Here is a 24612-nt window from a genome sequence, read left to right as displayed (position 1 = left end):
TCATTGTGTAGGCCACATACAGAAATGCTGATTTCCGTATTCTCATTCTGGGAGTCCTTGTGATCATCTGCTGGATGAAGGGGAGCCAAAATGTAAATACTTTACTTGGCACCAGCACTCCACACGTTTGGCCCAGGTGATTTTAATTAGGGAATGACCTCATAAGTGTTTCTGCTCTTGCTTGTGCTCTCAGTTGGCCACTAGGAGCGCATGGTAAGGTGAGCTTATTCCATCTGTTCACATGTTGTGGTGCTGGGGGGTGGTGTATGTTGCTGTGGTGCTGCAGTTGTGGGGGGACGTGGCTCAGAGTCAGGGAGGCTTGGCCTGGCCTAGCAGCATGGGTGCTTTTGGGCTTCTGGGTTGCTCCCTCTGCGGGAGCATTGTTGCAGTGGCGGTGGCCGCCATTCGGTGCTGGACCGATAGAGTAGGGACCCACTTTAAGGAGTTCGCTGTGAAGTGGCAAGTGGGCTTATATAAAATTTTATCAAAATGTTATCAAAGAACCTCATGTTCATGTTTATAATGTTTTGCCTAGCAGCTATAGGTCAAAGTATAACAAATGGATATGCGGTCCATGTCTAGTTCTACAATACTGATACGAAATGTAAATACTGTGACATCAGGTGGAGTCCTGGGGTCCCTCAGTTCTGAGAGCCACTTTGGATGTGGGACCTCCCATCTTAAGCTTTGTTGCGGTCATTGCACATAGGACATAACAATAAGGTCAAATATGTTGTTTTTAAATCAAGATTGGCTAAAATGGGACCTTTTGGGGCTCACAATTATGTCAGAGCCTGGACCCACTGGGGGTTCTCCTGGTACTCTAGTGGGCCAGTCTGACCTCCATCCACATTAGACTAGACTCTTCTCCAAATGTTAGACTTTTTACACACTTGCATATAATATGTGTGTATCCCTTTAAAATATTTTTATTTAACTTTTTTAACCCAAAAATCCCATGATGAAATACACTACCGTCCACTGATATCTCATCCGATAGTGTCTTAAACAGCGCTCTTCCAACCCCCAGACTTATTACAGTGACCTGCAAGAAAATGCAATGTTCTCCAGACCAATCCTCCTAATAGTGTTCTGTTGGTAAATTGAAAACTCATTTCTATTGTCATTTATTCACCACAAGCTTTAATCTCTTATTTGAAAAATAAAACTGCTGAACGGTGACCAAATGTTGCATTTAATGTGTGTTTAGGGAGAAATTCTGCTCAGAAAACATACTTATGCAAGCTTTCTTTTCCCATTGACATTTTTCATTAGTTTTTTTGTTATCCAATATACCAGCAAATGAATTTTTTAGCTGCTCTGCAGACACTGATTGGCTCCATTATAATCTGTTGTGTTTATTCAATTTTTACGTCGAATTTATATTTATCTGTCCGAAAAATTCCAGATAGTTGTCACTAAAGCAGCAACAGGTAATTATCGGCACCGCCCCTGCTTAAAAGGGTTGTCTAATGAGGACAACCGCGACCCATACGCCCTATTAGGGTACATGGACATTAAAGAGGGGGCTTAGGACCCCCATTTATGAGCCAGGCTACAAAGCTGCTCAAAAAAGAGCATCGCCCATTATAGGGTCAGCCATTCATTTGAATGGCCGCCATGTAATGCTACATTTCTCCTGCAGGGACCACCCCAGGGGAAATATCTGGTCACATATGACCTCCTCTCGCAATAACAGTTGATTGCCGGGGGTTAAAGAAGCCGGTCCAGCAGCGATCAGCCAGCTTATAGTTAAATAGGGGTTGATCGATCATAAATAGCAGACACAGCCCATGGACAAGGGTGGCACTATTTCTGGGGAAAGTAATAATGACCATTTTTTCTAATCCTGGACAATATGGATCACGCCACCATACCAAAATGAAAATGGAGCGCCTTCTGCTATGAAAATGTGTCCAAAAGGAAACCCCATTCACCCAAATCCTCTTCCCCCTTGTTTCTACTTTGGCTCCAAATATCCACATTTCATCATTTATGATCAGCAGTTCTGTGGGGGATGTGCAGTATGATAAAGACCACACAGAACCTGTCAAGTGCAAGAACATAAATACCCAGTAGGTTGTTGTACCACTGGTACAGAATTCCCCTTATGATACATTCCTACTTCCCAAAACCCTGATATGAGCTGGCATCGTAACCAGGTGTGTGGCACCATGACCCAGACAGGGTGGAAGTGACCCAAATCATTTTGGGACCAGGTTGAGTGAAGAGTCATTGGACAATACCCTCCAAACTTGTATTTCTATAATTACTTCGCTATATAGTCAAATAGCATTAATTAGAATCTGAAATAATTTTTCTCCTCCACACGTTTTGCTTTAGAAAATGTACGCAGAATGTACGCAGTTTTTCCTGATGGTCGTCCATATGTAGTCCCATGCTACTGGTGGAGTTTAGTGAGGGGATCCATGCAAAGGTGGGTTCAAGAAGTCAACAATATCAAGGACATGGAAGCGCTAGTGCAGTGTCGGCCTGCGGTACCTGTGGGCCACTAGAGAGCCTGTGCTCCATCAATACAGGACATGTTCACGTCTATCTGATATATCAATGTAAATGTCTAATAATTTATTTGTGAAATATTCCATAATAAATAGATCCTACCAGAGAGTCAGCTTAAAATTGCATGGTCTTATACTCGTCACTTGGGCCCACCAGAGGATCCGAACTTCCATAAATGTCAAATAACAACTACTGTGAAAAGCATTTTTGAGCATTGGTACCTGCTGGGTTAAAGGATAGGTCATCAATATCAGATCGGTGGGGGTCCGACTAACGGCACCCCACTGATCAGCTGATTGCTTTTCACAGGCAGGCACAGCACTGTACACTTCCGTAGTGGCTGTGCCTGGGATTGCAGTTCTGGTCCAATTTAAGTGAAAGGGCCTGCGCTGATTGCTATGGTAGTGTATGGCACGGCCCCTTCAGTCAGCTGATCGGTGGGGGTGCAGGGAGTCGGACCCACACCGATCTGATATCCTAAGGATAGGCAATCAATAAAAAAATGCCCGGACAATTCCTTTAGGTTTAAAAACTTTTCCTCGTCCCTTATGTTTAGGAAACTAAACAAAACTTCCTTCCCTGCAGCCACCACTAGAGGGAGCTGACAAGATTACTGAATACTGTTTTATTATTGAGTTCAATGTATAAATCGGAGGCAATAACTCCTAAGCTCCACCTAGTGGTAGATGCAGGGAGACATAATTTTATTATTTTACTTAGAATTTGGAGCTCTATAAATATACTATATACCACTATAAATATGTATTAGGAAGAGAATTTTGGACCTATTTAGAAAAAAACAAACCAGGATGGACATTAATTTTTAACGTTTAGAACACATTTAAACCATGTCATTACTGAACGTGGCTAAAAGTCCTAAACCTTCGGTAAACTTCGATATCTGGAAGGCTGTAAAATAATAATTGTAGTTGTTTGGTGCTTTGTGTGACGCAAGCAGCGTTATAGAATAGGGGGCTGGGAGAATACATTCTTTGAATGACTTTTTTGTAGACGGAATCTAACAAATGAACAGCTGAAGTTTATTTGAAATTGGACAGCGGCTTCTTTTCTATGTTCCACTGTTAATAATGAAGTTCTTCTGTTATCATTCTAACCTGGAGTATTGCTCAGTATTGGGAACGCACCTCCTATTATCCCAAAGGTGAATTGGCTATCACTGTAGGTCACTTTAAAGATTTGCTGATAAAGTTTCTTCGCCGTCCAGCGATTCTTCCCAGCTTTTCTTTTTTTAGAGATCATAAGATTAAAAGGCTGCAGTCCAATGTTTTACAGCGGCCGCTCCTCTATCATTAATTTTTTTTAATTTATTTAAAGGCAGTATAAAAGGTATTATTCAAACAGGGCGGCTTCGGTGCGGTACCATTATCGTATCTTAATGACCGAAGAAAAGCGCTTGTAAATATATTCAGGTCTTGCAGCGATTTTACTGCAATTGCGGAAAATAAACATTTTATGGGAAAAAAAACTCTAGAACTGTTTCTATGTAAAATTGCAATTGCGGTACCGCATGTAAAAACCGGAATTGCACTTTTTACATCCAACTTTAAATTCCTGTTTATCACATAGAAGTCAGTGGGGAAAAAATATGCACAAAACTGTTGCAAAAACACTACAGATTTATGGCAAACTAAAAAACACGGGGGTATAAGAAAGCATTGCTTCTAGGGAACAATATATGCGATGTGCGTAACGGCACAGAGCGCCATACCGAGGCATACAAAGTGCTTATAGCTCAAGGATATGGCGCTGCAAGGACTCTGTGTACCGCTAGACAGTCTCCTGCACACGGCTCTGCTATGTACATGAGGCCTCACAGTTGTGAAATATAATAGGATCTTACCTATAGTAAATATGGGAAACTGCAAGGCAAAGTATTCAAATACCGTGCCGCATTACTGTTCACCCATCACCAAGCACAGGATGCATAGCCAAAGTCTACTAATCTATAGATATGGCAGCCTATATTCCGCTACAGATGTGCAGCACAAGAGCTGGGAAACGTAAATTACCAATATTGTATCACTGCCAGGATTACCCAGGATTTCTATGAGCTGGAGCATAGAGCCAATGCAAAAAAAAACTTCTCCTGCTCTGGAGGACTTAAGGCTACCCATTGTATTACATAGCTACCCATTCATGAGCTCCATATAATACACTAATGGAATAAAATATGTTAACGATGGATTGTAGTACAACTCTTATCATTAGTGCTCGTGTTGTGTCCGTGGTCGCTGACCGCCGGCAAGTCTTACTTACCGGCAGCCGTGACCATGGGACACTCTCATCATGCCGACGTCTCCCTCCCCAGAGACACCGGCACATGCGGCTGCAGCTCCTCACTAATTCCTGTAGGGTGCGCGAGTGCTCGTTCCCGGCCTTAAAGAGCAAACGTGCGCACCAGTGCAAAATTCCCTCGCCAATCCCTATATACGATGGACTTTAAAAAGGGCTCTGCCCTTCGTCTCCTTGCCTAAGCGTTGTTGTGTCTGCCCATGTTCGTTATTGCAAATGGTTCCGTAGTTGTATCCTGTGTTCCCGCCCGTATCCAGTAATTGTGTTTGTTCCAGTGTGAAATCAAGTGTCATCTGTGCCAAGTGTCATTTGTGCCAAGTGTCTGCTACACCAAGTGCCTGCTACGCCAAGTGTCTGCCACGTCGAGTGTCTGCCACGTCAAGTGTCTGCCAAATCATCTATCCAGGTACTCTAGTCCCAGAGACTGCTATTGAGTATTGTTTGGTCAGCTGCTACTCTGCTATTTGCTATGTAATACTACAATTCTACAAGTTCCCGGTGATAAAAGCTGAGTGACTGGGTTAGAAGAAGGGGTTGCCCACAAGGTCCTGGTGACAGTTTCTCTTTGGGTTGTCGCAGAATGGACAATTATCACTTATCCCCAGGATAGGGGATAATTGTCTGATCACTGGGGGCCTCACCGCTGGTTTACCCCACCGATTGCAAGAACAGGGGTCCCAAACCCTCGTTGTTCCTCACTGCTCAGTCGCAATGAGGAGGACTTTGAATGTAGCGATCAGTGGGACCTCCAACAATCAGACCTGTGGATAGGTGATTTTTGCAGATTCTGGGACAACCCCTTTAAAGCTTATCTACCACATGCTTCTTTAACCTTAAAGGGGTTTTCCGGGACTTTGATATTGATGACCTATACTTAGGATAAGCCATCAATGTCAGAATAGTGGAAGTACAACTACCAGCATTCCCAACGTACAGCTGATTGAAGGATTGCCCTGTCCCTTTCATTCCCAGACACAGCTCCGCACATTTTGTAGTGGCTGTGGTAGTTGGATCCTGAACCCCCAGATCCTCCTGACTACACCCCTTGCAGTGAGGAGGATCTTGAACTAAGTGCTGTACTTAGCAGTTTCCATCATTCCCATAAACTTTGAATGGAGTGGCAGTGCAAATGCTCGACCACCACTCCATTCAACATCTTCCTCACTATGGTCGAGCAATGAGGGGGTTCGGAAGATCAGGGGGTTCGGAAGATCCCTTCTCATGATCGGTGGGGGACCTAGTGGCAAAGCATATCTTACAATACCAATTTACTGGGGCACCTGTGGATAGGTGATAATTGTTAATTCTGGGACAACCCTTTAAGGATTGGTCTTTTGTAGAAAAATATTATGAACTCAAAGTTTTTGGAGCAGATTTACATTGGCCACCAGTGATATAACAAACCATACAGAACAAAATCTGTCATTGACCTATTAGAGACCTATGGTTGGTGAGTTATCTGATCATGGCCATAGCTGAAGGGGAGATCTTGGAGGGGCATTTGCCTCAGGGGTTGGGGGCCAGGGGTGTGCCAACAAGCTACTTTGCTTTGTTAGAATATGTAGATACAGGGCTAAGGCAGTGAAATGATCTTTGCCCCAAGTGAAGGAAAGCCAAGCCATTCCTCTGTATTTGCCCATTCTCGGACCCCTCTACACCGTAAAGGCCACTGGCGCAGCAGGGATTTTATCTCCCATTTTCATCACTTGCAAAAATACTTTCCAACATATGCGATTGGTATGAATGTTTAGTGTTACTATGTTTAATTCCAGGATGTAGACGCCGAGATGGTTATTGCAAATATGAAATCTTACATTGAAATGTTAACCAGATGCTTAATGGGCTGGCAGCAGAACTCATTGGCTTAACTCATCATTTATGGGGCGAGGAAATGGGTAATTGGTTACAAACTAGGAAACCGTTACATATCGCCCAAATAATTTCTTCTCAGATCTGTAATGAACCACTGAATATAATGAGATAGGTTTAGCTTTTGCAGACATATGGTTTATGGTAAGATGGCCGAGCGCTCGTCTCCTGCACCTGCCCACCTGTTCGTAATTTGGGAGCTGTAGCGAGGCATCTTAAAGCATGATTGTGTTGTGTAATAAAGATGAAATGTAGCAGCAGAACACATGGTAAATGAATTAAATGTGCGCAATGATAAACAGCGGAATAATGCGGCAGCGAGATCACGAAACAACGAGCATTCATTATGTATCACTGTTACATTGCATAGAATAGGGCTCATCTGCTCTGATAACTGCGGATCTGAATGGCCGGATTGGGGATTGAGCAGTTTTGGGTCAGCGCTGGTGCAGGATCAGGTGTGTTACTGAAACGCTATAACTCTACAGATGAATTATTAAAAAATGTTTTAAAAAGTAAGATCTAATGGGAAAACCGGTGCATGTAACAATGATATTGCAAACCATATCTTACAATACCAATTTACTGTGCACATTAAATTTTATCACGACCCATGGGTAATCAAATATTGCCATAGAGCCGTAGCCTAGATGTGATCTGAGACCTGAGAAAGAAAAAGACAAAAGATGGGTAGTGAAATAGTCGGCAAGGTGGGGAAACTTTTTTTGTGTTCCCACGCTACCTACAGGACAAGCGGGGCTAGTCAAACAATTCTTCTTCACATCAAAAAGTCAGTGATATAAGATGATATAGTACAATGTAGGTTATAAGCAATAGTTAAAGGGGTTCTCCACCTAAATGTATTTTTATGAAAAATTAGGATATCGGCAAATGTGTGTTGTAAGTTCTGCCAAGTCGCCTCCACAGGATATGCCATGAATGGCTGATAGGATCTTGGGCGCCCCAGAGGAAATAATTCTTGGGGCCCACCCGTCAGCTATATTGAAATAATGCGACCACTCTTAATTGTGTAGTAAAATGTGTGTAGTAAACCAAAGACCAATATTACCACCACATAGTACCATTTAGTGGTAGACACCAGTCCTACACAAGCGCTCTGCAGGCCATATGACTTAAAGAGGCTCTGTCACCAGATTATAAGTGCCCTGTCTCCTACATAGTCTGATCGGTGCTGTAATGTAGATAACAACAGTGTTTTTTTTATTTTAAAAACTATCATTTTTGAGCAAGTTATGAGCAATTTTAGATTTATGCTAATTAGTTTCTTAATAGATAACAGGGCGTTTTTTCCAATTTATTCTATTTAAAACATTTTTTTTTTTTAAATGACGTGGGGTCCCCCCCAATTTTCATAACCAGCCAGATACAACACAGCAGCCTAGCATTACCAGGGTGGGAAGGGCTACTGTTTTTGGCCTTTCCCAGCCTAATAATACCAGCCTGCAGCTGCCCCAGTCCCCGACCATCACTACAGATGGTCGGGTACTGGGTCGTACCTGGCTCTTCCCAGTACCCCGGGAAAAATGTTTTATTGAAATAAAAACACCACACAACCCTTTATTGAAAATAAAAAAAGCCGTCATCGAAGTAGTCCTCGAATCCGACGTAGTCCAATGACCAAACCTGTAAAAAAAACACAAACAAACAACACATTAGTAACACATGTGGTAGGCTTAGATGCAGGGCCCATGTGTGATACTGTCTGTTAGACCATGTATCTAAGCCTACCACAAGGTAGGCTTAGATACAGGGACCTAGCAGGCAGTAATCTTATACTGTATAAGATTACGTTCTGCTGGGGCGCTGTATATAAGCCTACTACGTTGTAAGCTTATATACAGGGCCCATCAGACAGTATCAGGCATGGGCCACGTATCTAAGAATACCATGTGGTAGGCTTAGATACAGGGTCCATGTGTGACACAGTCTTTTGTAGCATGTATCTCAGCTTACCAGAAGGCAAGCTTAGATACAGGACCATAGCAGACAGTAATCTTATACTGTATAAGATTACTGTCTGCTGGGGCCCTGTACCTAAGCCTAATGTGTCAGGCTTAGATACAGAATCCCAGCAGGCAGTACTGTTACACTTAACCTCCTCTTCGCCTCCGGGTGCAGCGGATGTCCTGACACCATCTAACGCCATGACATCATCCGCGGCGCATAGCGTCGTGACGTCATGACTCGAGAAGACGTGAGGACTTCCGCTGCGCTCGGGAAGGAAGATGGGTAAGTATGTGTCGTGACTATAGTAACAGGGGCCCGTGTATTTTATTACATAGGCCCCAGTTACTATACTAAGATTTATAGGTGCGGGCGACCCGAATGTGGCAGTCGCCAGGCACCGGGGCTTGGGCCCCGAAAGGCCTGGTGCTAGCGATGCCCCTGGTAAGCAGCAGGGCAGGGAGACAATGCCTCTCTGCTCCGCTGCCGGATAAAAGCAGGGTGAACAGTAATGCGGCACGGTCTTCCAGTCCTCCGGTCCGACATTGTATACATATATATATTTATATATATACTGTATATGCATACATACATACATACTTACATACATACATACCCTAATGGACGGAGCTGTTGCCACCTTCCAGGTCAACAACTCGATACGGCAGCTGCTGGCCACCATCAGGTGAAGTTAGAGTCAGGGGCCCCACTTAAAGATATTGTTAGGGATCTGCCAGGTACTTCATCTAGCTATTCTCCTGGGATTAATCAATCCACACCTGAGGCCAGACCTGTTCGACTGACACCATCTCCCACCAACCAGGGTGGCAGGCTCAGGAGTGGGAGAGCCTATCGCGGCCTGGTCTGTCGGAGTTAGCTCCGCCCCCTGCCCTTTATTACCTGCCCTGTGCTCTCCCTCAGTGCTTGTAATTCTTTTGGATTCCTGGCCCCACTGCTGCTTGCTCCAGCCTGCTTCTGCCGTGCTTCTGCCTTGCTGCAGTTCTGCTTGACCTGCTTTGCTTTGCCCCTGGCTTGCTTCTGTCTCCGTGCCCGCTCGGGTGTACTCACTTCGTCTTGGTCCTGACTGTTCGTTCGCCGCCCCGTTTCCTCGTGGCGTTCCGTGGCTACTGCCCCTTCCCTTGCGTGTCCCCTGTTTGTCTTCCTGTGCACTTAGCCAGCGTAGGGACCGCCGCCCAGTTGTACCTCGTCGCCTAGGGCGAGTCGTTGCAAGTAGGCAGGGACAGGGCGGTGGGTAGATTAGGGCTCACTTTCCCTTCACCTCCTTCCTGCCATTACATAATTACAAGCCCTTACCTAGTCTACCATTTCTCCTACGCTGACGCTATCATGGACCCCCTTGAGACCCTGACCCAGCAGATGCAGGGCCTCTCCCTACAGGTCCAGGCCCTGGCCCAAAGGGTCAATCAGGGTGACGCTGCTTTAGTAGTACCCCTCACCTCACCTCTAGAACCCGACCTCAAGCTACCTGACCGGTTTTCAGGGGACCGTAAGACGTTTCTCTCCTTCCGGGAGAGTTGCAGACTGTATTTCCGCCTAAAGCCCCACTCCTCAGGTTCCGAGAACCAGCGGGTGGGTATCATCATATCCCGACTCCAGGAAGGGCCCCAAGAGTGGGCCTTCTCCTTGGCTCCTGACGCCCCTGAACTTTCCTCTGTTGATCGTTTTTTCTCTGCCCTCGGACTCATTTACGACGAGACTGACAGGACTGCTTTAGCCGAGAGTCAGCTGGTGACCTTACGTCAGGGTAGGAGACCGGTTGAGGAATACTGTTCTGATTTTAGGAAGTGGTGCATAGCTTCTCAGTGGAACGATCCGGCCCTAAGGTGCCAGTTTAGGTTAGGATTATCTGACGCCCTGAAGGATCTGCTGGTTAGCTACCCCTCGCCTGACTCCCTTGACCAGGTTATGGCCCTAGCAGTACGACTTGACCGACGTCTCAGGGAACGTCAGCTAGAACGCTTCAGTGTGCTCCCCTCTGACTTTTCTGCGATCCCCCCCGAGGTCCCGTCTCCTCGCCCCTCCACGGAGGACTCGGAGGTACCTATGCAACTCGGGGCCTCCATGTCCCCTCGACAACGTAGGGAGTTTCGCAGAATGAATGGTCTCTGCTTCTACTGTGGGGACGACAAGCATCTACTGAACACCTGTCCCAGGCGCAAGAATAAGAAGCCGGAAAACTTCCGCGCCTAAGTGATCATCGGGGAGGTCACTTGGGCGCACAGGTATTTCCCGTTAATGTGAAACGCAATAAAATTTTGCTTCCCTTTCAGGTCTCGTTTGCTGGCCGGTCTGCCACGGGCAGTGCTTTCGTGGATTCTGGCTCATCTGCTAATATCATGTCTGTGGAATTTGCTATGTCTCTAAAGATGCCTTGTATTGATTTACCTTATCCTATCCCTGTAGTAGGAATCGACTCAACCCCCCTTGCTAATGGTTATTTTACTCAGCATACTCCTGTTTTTGAACTCCTGGTTGGCTCCATGCATTTGGAGCAGTGCTCTGTACTGGTGATGCAGGGATTATCGTCTGATCTGGTATTAGGTCTTCCCTGGTTGCAGCTGCATAATCCCACGTTTGATTGGAATACTGGGGATCTCACCAAATGGGGTAATGAATGTCTTATGTCATGTCTTTCTGTTAACTCTATTTCTCCCCGGGAGGAGGTAAACACGCTTCCTGAGTTTGTTCAGGACTTCGCCGATGTGTTTTCTAAGGAGGCCTCCGAGGTGTTGCCCCCCCCATAGAGATTACGATTGCGCTATCGATTTGGTGCCTGGTGCCAAGCTTCCTAAGGGTAGGATATTTAATCTTTCATGTCCTGAACGTGAAGCGATGAGGGTGTATATCCAAGAATGCCTGGCCAAGGGTTTCATTCGCCCCTCGACTTCTCCTGTAGGTGCTGGCTTCTTCTTCGTGGGGAAGAAGGATGGTGGTCTTAGGCCGTGCATTGATTATCGTAACCTGAATAAGGTCACCGTAAGGAACCAGTACCCACTTCCTTTGATTCCGGATCTTTTTAATCAGGTTCAGGGAGCCCAATGGTTTTCTAAGTTCGATCTACGGGGGGCATATAACCTTATCCGCATCAAAGAGGGGGATGAGTGGAAAACTGCGTTCAACACACCCGAGGGTCATTTCGAATACCTGGTCATGCCCTTTGGGTTGTGTAATGCCCCTGCTGTCTTCCAGAATTTTATTAATGAAATCCTGAGAGAGTACCTGGGTAATTTTCTTGTTGTGTACCTTGATGACATACTGGTGTTTTCCAAGGACTGGTCCTCCCACGTGGAGCATGTCAGGAAGGTGCTCCAGGTCCTTCGGGAGAATAATCTGTTTGCTAAGACTGAAAAATGTGTCTTTGGGGTACAGGAGATACCATTTTTAGGGCAAATCCTCACTCCTCATGAATTCCGCATGGACCCTGCCAAGGTTCAAGCTGTGGCGGAATGGGTCCAACCTGCCTCCCTTAAGGCGTTACAGTGTTTTTTAGGGTTCGCCAACTATTACAGGAGATTTATTGCCAACTTCTCGGTCGTCGCTAAGCCTCTTACGGACCTTACCCGCAAGGGTGCCGATGTCCTCCATTGGTCCCCTGAGGCCGTCCAGGCCTTTGAGACTCTCAAGAAGTGCTTTATCTCGGCCCCCGTGCTGATTCAGCCCAACCAAGAGGAGCCATTTATTGTGGAGGTTGACGCTTCCGAGGTGGGAGTGGGGGCCGTCTTGTCCCAGGGTACCAGCTCCCTCACCCATCTCCGCCCCTGTGCTTACTTCTCTAGGAAGTTTTCGCCCACGGAGAGTAACTATGATATTGGCAACCGCGAACTTCTAGCCATTAAATGGGCTTTTGAGGAGTGGCGGCACTTCCTGGAGGGGGCCAGACACCAGGTAACGGTCCTTACGGATCACAAGAATCTGGTTTTCCTAGAATCGGCCCGGAGGCTTAATCCTAGACAAGCTCGGTGGGCACTATTCTTTACCAGATTTAATTTCTTGGTTACCTATAGGGCTGGGTCCAAGAATATTAAGGCTGACGCTCTGTCACGTAGTTTCATGGCCAATCCTCCTTCCGAGAAGGATCCTGCTTGTATTTTACCCCCTGGTATAATCGTCTCTGCCACGGATTCTGATTTAGCTTCTGATATCGCGGCTGATCAGGGTGCAGCTCCCGGGAACGTCCCTGGGGACAAACTGTTTGTTCCCCTGCAATACCGGCTGAGGGTACTCAGGGAAAACCATGACTCCGCTCTATCTGGTCATCCTGGCATCTTGGGCACCAAACACCTCATTACCAGAAACTATTGGTGGCCTGGGTTGCCTAAAGATGTTAGGGCTTACGTCGCCGCTTGTGAGGTTTGCGCTAGGTCCAAAACCCCTAGGTCCCGACCTGCGGGCCTACTACGTTCCTTGCCCATTCCCCAGAGACCTTGGACCCATATCTCCATGGATTTTATCACCGATTTGCCTCCATCTCAGGGCAAGTCGGTGGTGTGGGTGGTAGTCGACCGCTTCAGCAAGATGTGCCACTTTGTGCCCCTTAAGAAGCTACCTAACGCCAAGACGTTAGCTTCTTTGTTTGTGAAACACATCCTGCGTCTCCATGGGGCCCCAGTCAATATCGTTTCTGACAGAGGGGTACAATTTGTTTCCTTATTTTGGAGAGCTTTTTGTAAAAAGTTGGAGATTGATCTGTCCTTCTCCTCCGCCTTCCATCCCGAAACTAATGGCCAAACGGAAAGGACCAACCAATCCCTGGAACAATATTTAAGGTGTTTCATCTCTGACTGTCAATTCGATTGGGTCTCATTCCTTCCCCTTGCTGAATTTTCCCTGAATAACCGGGTCAGTAACTCGTCAGGGGTCTCCCCGTTTTTCTGTAATTTCGGGTTTAACCCAAGGTTCTCCTCCGTCTCCCCTGGTTGTTCCAATAATCCTGAGGTAGAGGAGGTTCATCGGGAACTGTGCACTGTCTGGGCCCAGGTTCAGAAGAACCTAGAGGCGTCCCAGAGCGCACAAAAGATTCAGGCGGATAGTAGACGTTCTGCTAACCCCCGGTTTGTCGTCGGGGATTTGGTCTGGTTGTCGTCCAGGAACTTGCGCCTTAAGGTCCCGTCCAGGAAGTTTGCTCCCCGATTTATTGGACCTTATAAGATCATTGAAGTCCTCAACCCTGTATCCTTCCGTCTGGAGCTCCCCCCATCCTTTCGCATACATGACGTCTTCCATGCCTCCCTCCTTAAACGCTGCTCCCCGTCCTGGTCCCCCTCGAGGAAACCTCCTGTTCCCGTTCTCACCCCTGAGGGGGTGGAATTCGAGGTGGCCAAGATTATGGACAGTAGGATGGTCCAGGGCTCCCTCCAGTACCTGGTCCATTGGAGAGGATACGGGCCGGAGGAGAGGACTTGGGTACCTGCCCGTGATGTTCACGCTGGGGTATTGATCAGGAGGTTCCACCTCCTCTTCCCCACTAAACCGGGTCCCCTTAGTAAGGGTCCGGTGGCCCCTCATAAAAGGGGGAGTACTGTTAGGGATCTGCCAGGTACTTCATCTAGCTATTCTCCTGGGATTAATCAATCCACACCTGAGGCCAGACCTGTTCGACTGACACCATCTCCCACCAACCAGGGTGGCAGGCTCAGGAGTGGGAGAGCCTATCGCGGCCTGGTCTGTCGGAGTTAGCTCCGCCCCCTGCCCTTTATTACCTGCCCTGTGCTCTCCCTCAGTGCTTGTAATTCTTTTGGATTCCTGGCCCCACTGCTGCTTGCTCCAGCCTGCTTCTGCCGTGCTTCTGCCTTGCTGCAGTTCTGCTTGACCTGCTTTGCTTTGCCCCTGGCTTGCTTCTGTCTCCGTGCCCGCTCGGGTGTACTCACTTCGTCCTGGTCCTGACTGTTCGTTCGCCGCCCCGTTTCCTCGTGGCGTTCCGTGGCTACTGCCCCTTCCCTTGCGTGTCCCCTGTTTGTCTTCCTGTGCACTTAGCCAGCGTAGGGACCGCCGCCCAGTTGTACCTCGTCGCCTAGGGCGAGTCGTTGCAAGTAGGCAGGGACAGGGCGGTGGGTAGATTAGGGCTCACTTTCCCTTCACCTCCTTCCTGCCATTACAGATATGCTCTAAATGTCTATTGTGGAGAAATCCCTTTTACAACAATGCTGCTTGTAACAGTCTCACAAAATCTGTCAGAATGGGTTTTTAGCTTCTGAATGTAAACAAGTATATCTCCATTCAATGGCTGCAAGCAGAGATCTTATTGAGAGTTTAGAAGTGAAACACAGAGTACATTAGAAAGTTGTGTAACTTAGGGTTCATAGATAAGATAAGGATCAAGAGCTTACAAAAAGGAGAACCTTTTTCTGTCCCTCCTTTCTGAGACCAGAGGGCCACCCCCGCTTCCATGACATAGTTTGATCCTGTAGAGAGGGATCCTTGGGGGCGGGGCACGGCCATTATAGAAGTGAGTGCTGCAGACCTGGCCACACAATGTCACAAAAAGCTTTTGCTCAGATTCTGTGAAAATGACAATGATTAAGTTGGTAATTGACTTTTTGTACAATTTCTTGCAACAATTTATAATAAATAACAGCAGCGAATTTAGAAGACTTGAATGGACGTAACTCACCAGCTTTCCACACGCTTTAATAAATTTAATTTTCCTAGTTCCTATGCAAGTTCTGCACAGTTGAGACTTTGAAAAATTGCCTCTTATATAAGGAAATGCAAAGACTAATATGTGGGGGAGGTGACACGCTTTCCAGCAGCGAGTTTTACGCTTATCACTAAATGAAACCTTTTTTTATTTTAAATGAGTTGTCTCCTTGTGTAATCCATTCTTATTACCCCCCCCCCCCCATCACTGTCCTATTTAGTTAATTTCCTGCAATGTATCTCCCACTTCACACACAGACAACCAGAATTAAATGTTCCATTGTTTCCCTTCAGTTATCGAGCTTCCGAATTCATGAAAGGAGAAGGCTTATGAAATTACCGGCAGACAAACGCTTCTGTTTCTCTTTTTTCATGATTATTTTTTCAGGCTCCTGACAAGAAGTAATAAAAAGCAAAACACATGTAAAATGTTTGATGGGAATATTAATCATGTGGGAATATTGATAAGACAACAAATTATAGGATACGGCTGGAAAACAAAAACACTAAAAACAGTGGTGGTGCTACTCCACCCATTTCATAGATAATTTGCTTAAAATGAATCAGTATATGCCGGTGGTCCCCAACGTGTGGCTTTCTAGCTGTTGGAAAAATACAACTGCTCCCATCAGGCTGTGAGTTGTAGTATTGCAACAGTTGGAGAGCCACAGGTTGGGGGTCACTGATGTAGGCAATCCTCCAGACTACCACGTGTGAGCTCTATGACTGTGCCACTCCACCCGCTACATAGACTATTTGGTTACAATGAATCAGTATAAGCCAGTGGTCCCCAACCTGGAGATTTCCAGCTGTGGCAAAACTACAACTCCCAGAATGCTGGGGCTTGTAGTTTTGCAACAACTGGAGAGCCATAGATTGTGGTTTAATGATGTAAACAATCATCTTAGAACTAAACACAAAAGTAGTACAAATCGCTCTGCCATGTCTGATAGTTCTTAACTATGCTGATACATTGTGACAACCCCAGCAGCTCAGTAAACGGGAAAGTCAGAATCACAGAAGAGGTCGATACAGGCTTTTTTTTTTTCCTATAGGTTATATGTTTTTGGTTCTGTCTACAATCAAAGCCTAAACACTTGTCCTAACCTATTCCTGCTTAAACAGCTGCAGTTTGTTACAATGAATCAGTGATAAACACAACAGCAGAAATCATTCTTCTCTTGTGGAATCAAGGCTGATAGTTCCTATGTACATTGATGTAATAACCCAGCAGATCTGTGAACGTGACTAAAGGTCCTTTTGCATGGGCAAATATTCTGCCTGTTAAATGAGCACCGATCGACAGTACAGAATGATGATCGGGAGTATGGGGACGAATGATCCTAAATCAGATCACTTGTTCCCATATATTAGCATCTTGTGAGCAGCACATCCCGTCTACACAGAGAGATATAATTCTAACTAGCGACCATTTTTATGGCTCCATAAAAGATCCAGTCAGCTCGTTCATCGGCTGATCGCTGACCTGTTTACATGGGCCAATGATCGTGATTGCGCATTCGTCCGATCATTGGTCCATGGCAGAAGAAGTCTATACAGTCTTCCCTTTTTTAAAGTTTATATATTGAGTGGGATTCCAAGAAATAATTTCAGTAAAAATTACATTTAATTCAAGAGCTCATATATTATCTAGTAGGACATGCTGGAGCCTACATAGAGGAGAGTCACGTCCAGAGCATGAAGCAAAATGGGGCCCCCTTCCTGGTGGAAGTTCATTTCTACCCATTCCTTAATTCTTTGCTTGACCTTTGGGCCCCTTCCCCATTCACTAACACTATGGTGCCTGAGGAAGAAGATGATCTACTCAGGTTCCTACTGGTCATGGTAAAAGTGGTGAAACCAAACTTATCTGGGACCAGTCTCCATGGTATACAGAAAACCACCAGTTTCCAAGGGCAGAGAAGACCTTCAGGTCCTCATTTCATAGACTCGTTTATGAGGTGTAATTAATTTGAATATTTTATATTTTGTTTTTAACCTTTTTCTCTCATTTAACAGTTTTTTTCGCAGTGTAAAATGGAACTATTTCTTAGCGCTAAACAAATCCTACCTTCAGAGTAATATGATTTACACCTCACCCGCACTGTGATAATTATCAAGCCCCAAGGATAAAGTGCTACAAGCATTTTGCAGTAATTGTCTTGATTGTCACCACATCAAACCTTTTGTGTTTACAAACTACAACAAGGTGGCCTTCACACCGCTCAATATTTTCATTTCAAGAACATCAGGATTTTATTTATAATGAAAGAAAATTATAATTACCGTACACGCTACTTCCGAGCGGTACAGCACTGAAACATTTACGCATGTGGGATATAGTAATGTCATAGTGCTCTGGAACCAAAAAGTTCAAAACCACTAGGTAGCAGCTCTACGCAAAATTCCTCTATTACCAAAACCAGTATATAGCTTGAATTCAGGGTATGGAGAATTCAAGGGCATATATGTACCATAGAGGCAACCCATGCAGCTGCCATGGGGCCTATGGAGAAAAGGCGCTCAGCCAGGGGCAGGACTGAAAGCTTCTCACCCGGGTGCAAAATCTGTAACAGGGCCACCCCTCTACCATGTACCATTTATAATACTGATGTCTTCTAATGTGGTAGAGGGGTCTTTGGGCACCTTCAGGCACCAGGGCCCAGGTGCTATTTCTATTTTCTTAGCTATGCCCCTAAGCTCAGCCTTGGTTTGTCCGACCCCTTTGCTATTGGGTGAAACATATCAGTGCAGGACTCCCCTCTTTAGAGGAACTACATTGTTAGTATCTAAAACAAAAGGGTGTAGAGGTTTTTCTGTCCTGGGTGGCAAAGCTTGGCAGTTTATTGGGGGGCATGGTTTGCTCTTTGCTATGGAGCTCCTTCTATATATGTACACCACTAGGGGTGCACATATAAGGTTGAGGTCCATCATGTTACCCTACCCTCCTCAACTTTGGACAGCTGGGTCTCTCAATTGTTTTTCTGAAACTTTTAGAGTATGTCTACACTTAGTTTAAATACTGCAGATTTTCCGCAACGTATTTCATTGTGATAAATCCGCAGCGTAATACAGTAGCAGCAGAGTGGATGAGATTTTAACAAATCCACAGCATGTAAATCTATGCTGCGGAATCGCAACTCAGAAAAAAAGCTCATACTTACCTGTAGTCATGGCGACACATCCCTCTGACGTCCTGCAGCCCAGCCTCCTAGAATGAAGTTTCATCCCATGTGACTGCCGCAGCCAATCACACGCAGCCGCATGGGATGAAACATCATCCTAGGAGGTGGGCTGCAGGATGTCAGAGGGACAAGACTACGGGTAAGTATAGTTTTTTTTTCTTTTACCACTGTTTTCCGCAGCGGACCTTCTGGCTGAAAAAACTGCATTACAATTTGGTGCGGTTTTTCGTCCGGAATTCCCTGTGGGGTCCAAGGCGGATATGCTGTGTACTTTTACGTAGCATATCCACCCTGTGTGACCATACCCTTGGAATTTCTTGAACCCTGGGCCAGTTCCTCCTCCCGCCATTTTCTAAGACTCTGTTCATGTTGGTGTCATGGCTTCTGTTATGAACTAAGATATGAAAGGAATGATGGATCCCATTGACATAAAATGGGGCCCATCAGGTTTTTCTTTCCTTTCCTGCAAGAATTTTATGCCGTCAAAAAACACCAAACCCCAATGGAACGGAACCCAGATCCAATGTGGATGGAGCCGAAGAGCTTGTTCACACAAAAGAGCAATTGACTTTATTCGAGAATTGTGATAAAAACATTCCAGGAAGTTTTTGATTTCTCTTTTCTCTCAATTTGAGGCCAATGTGTTCAGTTTTGTGGACTAGGTAACTAGACAAGTAACATCAGGATAATTTCTACTAAAAAATTAACACGATCCCTCGTGTGTTTAATTCGGTAGTGCGTAGATCCGCTATGCTTCAGCAATGCCCGGATTTGAAGTTAAATCATTTTATAATATAATGATAATGAGTTTTTCAGCAGTCATTATGTCTCTGTCAAACGGTAATAAAAATTGGGTATTTGTCTCCTTCCCAATTCTCATGGAGACCATGCAGATATGCCAGTCCTCATTACATCTTGATGGAAACAAAACCCATTAACACAGGTGCTGTAGATTTTGAACAAGAGAGACAAGTAGGAACAAATCTTGGTCAATTACAATAAGGAGCTGCGCACCTTACCCAGACTGATAGAAATCGAATTATGTTCTCTTCAGATAGCATGTTGTCTGCCGTCTTGCCTTAATCTTTTCATCTCTTAGAACGGTGTTGCGTCACTTTTATTTTCGTCCTATGTGTTTCTTTAAATACACTGGGTGAACGATTATTTCCAATATTAAATGTGTGTACGTTTTATTGCTTGGTCTTTAGCGCTTTGATGTATTTTGTTACGTTCTTAAGAAGATTTATTAAAAACTGACACTGATTTATGGAGAGCGTACACCTCAATAGTTCAGAGCATGTGCTAATAGCAGTAGAAATAGGACATATTGCTTTCTCGGTGGAATCACCAGTTTATATGGTAGACACTCAAATATAGTAAAATTCTATGTTGATCAGTATCAATATATCTGACTTGGCCGACAATCGGCAGGTGCAGCGAGCGCCGATTAACGAGACATCGTTGATCGGCGCTCGTTTGCTCCTGCCACACTGCTCAGGGCTTAACACAGGCAGAGTGGAGGCAGTCCTGGGGGCCTTCATTAGGTCCCTGGGCTGCCATGACAACCATCGTCACCGCCTGATCTCTTTGTGGGGGGGACAATGAGCTGTCGGAGTGGGTGCCCCCCTCTTTCTAATGCCTAAAATGCTGTGATCGTGATTGACCGCAGCATTTGAGGGGTTAAACAGCCAGGAACAGCGCGATCGAGGTTCATGGCTGTTAGTCCCGGGTGTCGGCTGTAAAACACAGCCAACAGCCATAGCGTATGGAGCGCGCTCAGCAAGTGAGCGCGCTCCATACTTCTCCCCCTGCACCAGGACGTACCGGTGCGTCCTGGTGCATGAAGGGGTTAATAAAAGTATTTTATATGCCTTAGGGCTGATTCACACGAACGTGTTAAACGTCCGCGGGACGGCCGTTGAAACAGCGGCCGTCCCACGGACCTATGTTATTCAATGTGGCTGTTCACACAGCCGTTGTTTCAACGGACCGTGTGAAGGGTCCGTGGGAAAATAGGACATATCTTATCTTTTCACGCATCACGCATCCCTCCATAGACTCTCAACTATGGGGGATGCGTGACATAGCGTCCCGCGGCACTGAGCACGTTTTCACGTCCGAGATGCGCAGCGCTCGTGTGAATAAGGCTTTAAATTGTAGTTTTGGTTGTTGGAACTTGATATATTCATGAAAGTTTTGAACTACGTTTCTATATTGGACCTTATATAAAATTGTTATGAAAAGCATTGCCCACATAACTAAATGACATGTCTCGTTTCTTGCAAAATGGCAAAAATCTACTTTAATGCCTCCATGCACCCTATGCCAATTAGGGACAAGGAGTCCTCTGTACTAGGAAGCGTCGAGTTCTTTTCTTTCTAACACCTTAACATTCCCTCTTCTCTACACTTCTCTGACATCTCTGCCAAACTGCTACGTCTTCCGCCATTTCATCCAGGGAGGGAATGGGGACGCGTTAGGAAGAAAAGTGCAGGACACTGCCTGGTACGGAGGACTACATGTGTCCAGTCTATCGTACTACTTGGGGTTGTTTTGTGACTTCTCAATTAAATTTCTGTACCTATTTTTTTTGTCGGTATTAGTCAGTAATAGATGTGCATATATAAAACTTATCAATAGATAGATAGATAGATAGATAGATAGATAGATAGATAGATTTTTATGGAAAACTCCTCACCTCCCATAGTTCCTTTTTACTGTGACTCCAGTCTAGTCTAATACAGTAAATAGGAAAAGTGAAGTGTCTTTTGCAATTTCTTTCCCTTTAACTGTATCTTAGACTGCATGCTGTGAGAGGGGAGAGGGAGCTGCAAGCAGAGACTGATTGACTCAGTGCTAAGCTCAGCTCTTGCATGAGACTGCCAACTGAGCAACCATGGAAAGCGGAAATGTTAAAGAAAACAGTAGAAAGGAAAAACACCCCAAATCTGCAGATCCAAGAGAGCATTTCAGCTGCACTACATCTGATATACATTTACAGCTGCCTATAAAGAGGCATTGGGTTCTAGATTCTCTACAGAGGTGAGTCCTGCACAGGTTCTTCACACCCGGCAGTAAGAGGGATCGGACCAACCACGTATGACATCTCCTTTTCTCTAAGGGTGCTTTTTGCTTAAATATACATAATCACCGGATCAGTCTACATTACTATAGAGTTAACTTTTGATGTAAAATCAAATATAAAATTACCCCGACCTTATCAGTATTTACAGAACCACTAGGAAGTAATTGTGTTTCCCCTCGAATGGTTAATAGTGATTGGCAGATAATCACGGTACGACTTTAATGCCCTCGACTAGCCGATTAGTAGATTTGTCAAGATAAAAAAGCTTCAACACCTGGCAATTAGATTTAGCGCAAAATCTATGCTTTGAAATTAAATCATCTCGCCACCGCGCGGCTATAAAGCTTCTTTTTTTTTATTTTGCACCTTTAGATTAAATCTCAATATTTGATGTCACCTATTGAGATTAAGATTACATTTCGTCTTTCTTATCACTTGACAGCTATTGTAAGACATTTGCTTTGAAAGAAAGCTTAACTGCAGCTCGCTAAATGTATCTATTACCGCGTTCAGTGCCATTGAATTGGCCTGCGGATTTATACAAAAGACCATTTTCTCAGAACTGAAGAGATCTTAAATAACGACGGAGAACTCCTTGTCTTTCTCCACTGAAAAGTAGATTTTTTTTTTTCCAATGGATCTTTGTTCAAATAACATATTCACCAATGTAATTGTTTGAAACCTTTTTCTATTTCCAAGCTGTGGTATTTTCACCTTCAAAAAAAGATTTGCATCAAAAGGTGAAAGCAATTTTAGACCTCCGTAAGGAATATACCTGGACGGGCTGTTTCTCATTTTTATCATGCCTTAGCAGTCTCTTTGCTCCACGGTATTGAGATAACACTTTAATTTTCTATGAGCACTAACCCCAAAGAATAGGGCATTGTTTTCATGTGATAGCCGGTTCGTGTGGTGCCCAGAGGAGTCTCCGCACGTCTGCAGACAAATGGGATTTATAACAAAGAGACTGGAAATCAAACAAAAAATTCCAATTCATCTGACGGATAATTGGAAAGGAATTTAATGCTGTTTTTCCTTTATCTGGACTTTTGACATAGACTTAGGTATCTAATAAAATTAAATTGATTTGATATATTTTTTTCATATACAAATTGTAAAAGTGGGAGAGGTAGGAGAGATCAGACGAGCTGAAGCAGCTGAGTTGCTCTTTATGTTTTATCATCTCCGGGACTCATCAATGTAACATTTAATGTATGTGATTATCTCATTTTGTTTTGACTGCATTCCACCAACTGAATAAAAATAGGTCCTTATTATCAACTAAATATTAGATGCTGTTTTATCCTTAAAGTGAATCTACACATTTTAACACCATGCAATTTTTAGGTCGAAATTCTGTGCTGATTAATTTATTAATATATCATATCTTTAAAGCGGTCGGAGCTCAGTTCTTCTAATAGAGAGCTCCCAATACCCCTAATAGACATAGAGTTTAAATATTGACTTCCTGCAGTCACCACTAGAGGGAGCTCAGGTGCTTACTGTATACTGTTATGATTGTGATCATTGTATAACTCATATGCAGTAAACTACTCCTAGTGGTGGCTGTAAGCAACCAGAATTGTATACATTTTGTGCTGGTAGCTCCATTTTTCTTATACGGAGCTCTAAATTTCCTGCATAGACATAGATTTAAAGCAAAACATTCTGGATGCCTGCAGCCACCACTAGGGGGAGTTTATTAACTCAATAATAACACAGTATATGATAAGCTCCCATGCTCCCTCTAGTGGTGACTGCAGGCAGCCAGTATGTTGTGTGGTGGGCCAGTCAAGACTTGGGCTGATGCTCCAGAACACTTCCTACAACCTATGTATAAGATGGTAATGTAAGGCCTAATTCACACAAGCATGTTCGGTCTGTGATATACGGACCGTATGTCGGCAGTATTTACCGGACCGAACACACTGCAGTTTCATAGTTATCTATGACGCTAGGAGTCCCTGCCTCGCTGCGGTAAACTGTTCCGTACTGAAAACATGATTACAGTAGGGGACAGTTTTCCCGCAGCGTGGCAAGGTCTCCTAGATTCATAGATAACTATGACGCTAGGAGCCCGGCTCCCTACAGTGTGTTCTGTCTGGAAAATACTGCCGACATACGGTCAATATATCACGAACCGAACATGCTCGTGTGAATTAGGCCTAATAGTTCAAGCATTTTTTGAGTATCTGGCGGAGTTTGATAACATTTACAAAGTGACATTCACAAGTCTTTTGAAGTCTTTCCTGGATTTTCCATTAACTAGAAGGGAACAGATTTAAAAGGCCCTTTATAAGAGCATGAAAAACAATTTAAGTTGAGGGACTCTTTAAGCATTGATGCATACAATAGTATGCTTAAAATGCCGGTGTTTTACCTGATATTGAAATATCCGAGAGAAAGTGTTAAGGGCCATGTCATGTGTTAGAAGAGCGGTTCCTAATCACTGACTCAAGGAGAATATTGAGGCTCTGAAATAATTGCTATCCAAATCCTACAGATACACTCATCGAGCCGTCCCACACAGGCTTTTTATAGGAAAGGCAATTACACATGTGCCTTGCATCTCTGATGAAGAGAAAAATGACAAATTATAAAGGAAATGGCTTAAAATGAGATAGTAGGGTTTTACAACTCACTCAATGTGGATGATAAGCTCTGGTAAGATATTAAGGCTTATTTAATTACGTGGTACATCCAGGAGAGACATGCTGGAGTATATAGCAAGTTACAGCACCTAACACTGGATAGCCTAACAACTATACAGGGGCATACAAAGGAGTGGAGGCCCTTTGACAAAATCAAAATGGGAAGTCCAGTGCTATTCTGTTTGCATTAAAAATTTTGACATAGTTTAACTGCTCTTACAGTAAAGAACCCTTTCTTATATTGATGATGGAGCCTCATTTCCTCTATGCTGGTCCATTGTACACTTTCCAGAATATTTTATATTTATCTGCTTGCTGACGCATGACGTGTATGCTCGTCATGAGCGGCCGGACATTGCCTGACCTG

Source organism: Rhinoderma darwinii, chromosome 6, assembly GCF_050947455.1.
Source record: "Rhinoderma darwinii isolate aRhiDar2 chromosome 6, aRhiDar2.hap1, whole genome shotgun sequence".
Taxonomy (NCBI): Eukaryota; Metazoa; Chordata; class Amphibia; order Anura; family Rhinodermatidae; genus Rhinoderma; species Rhinoderma darwinii.
This window is presented reverse-complemented; position numbering follows the sequence as displayed.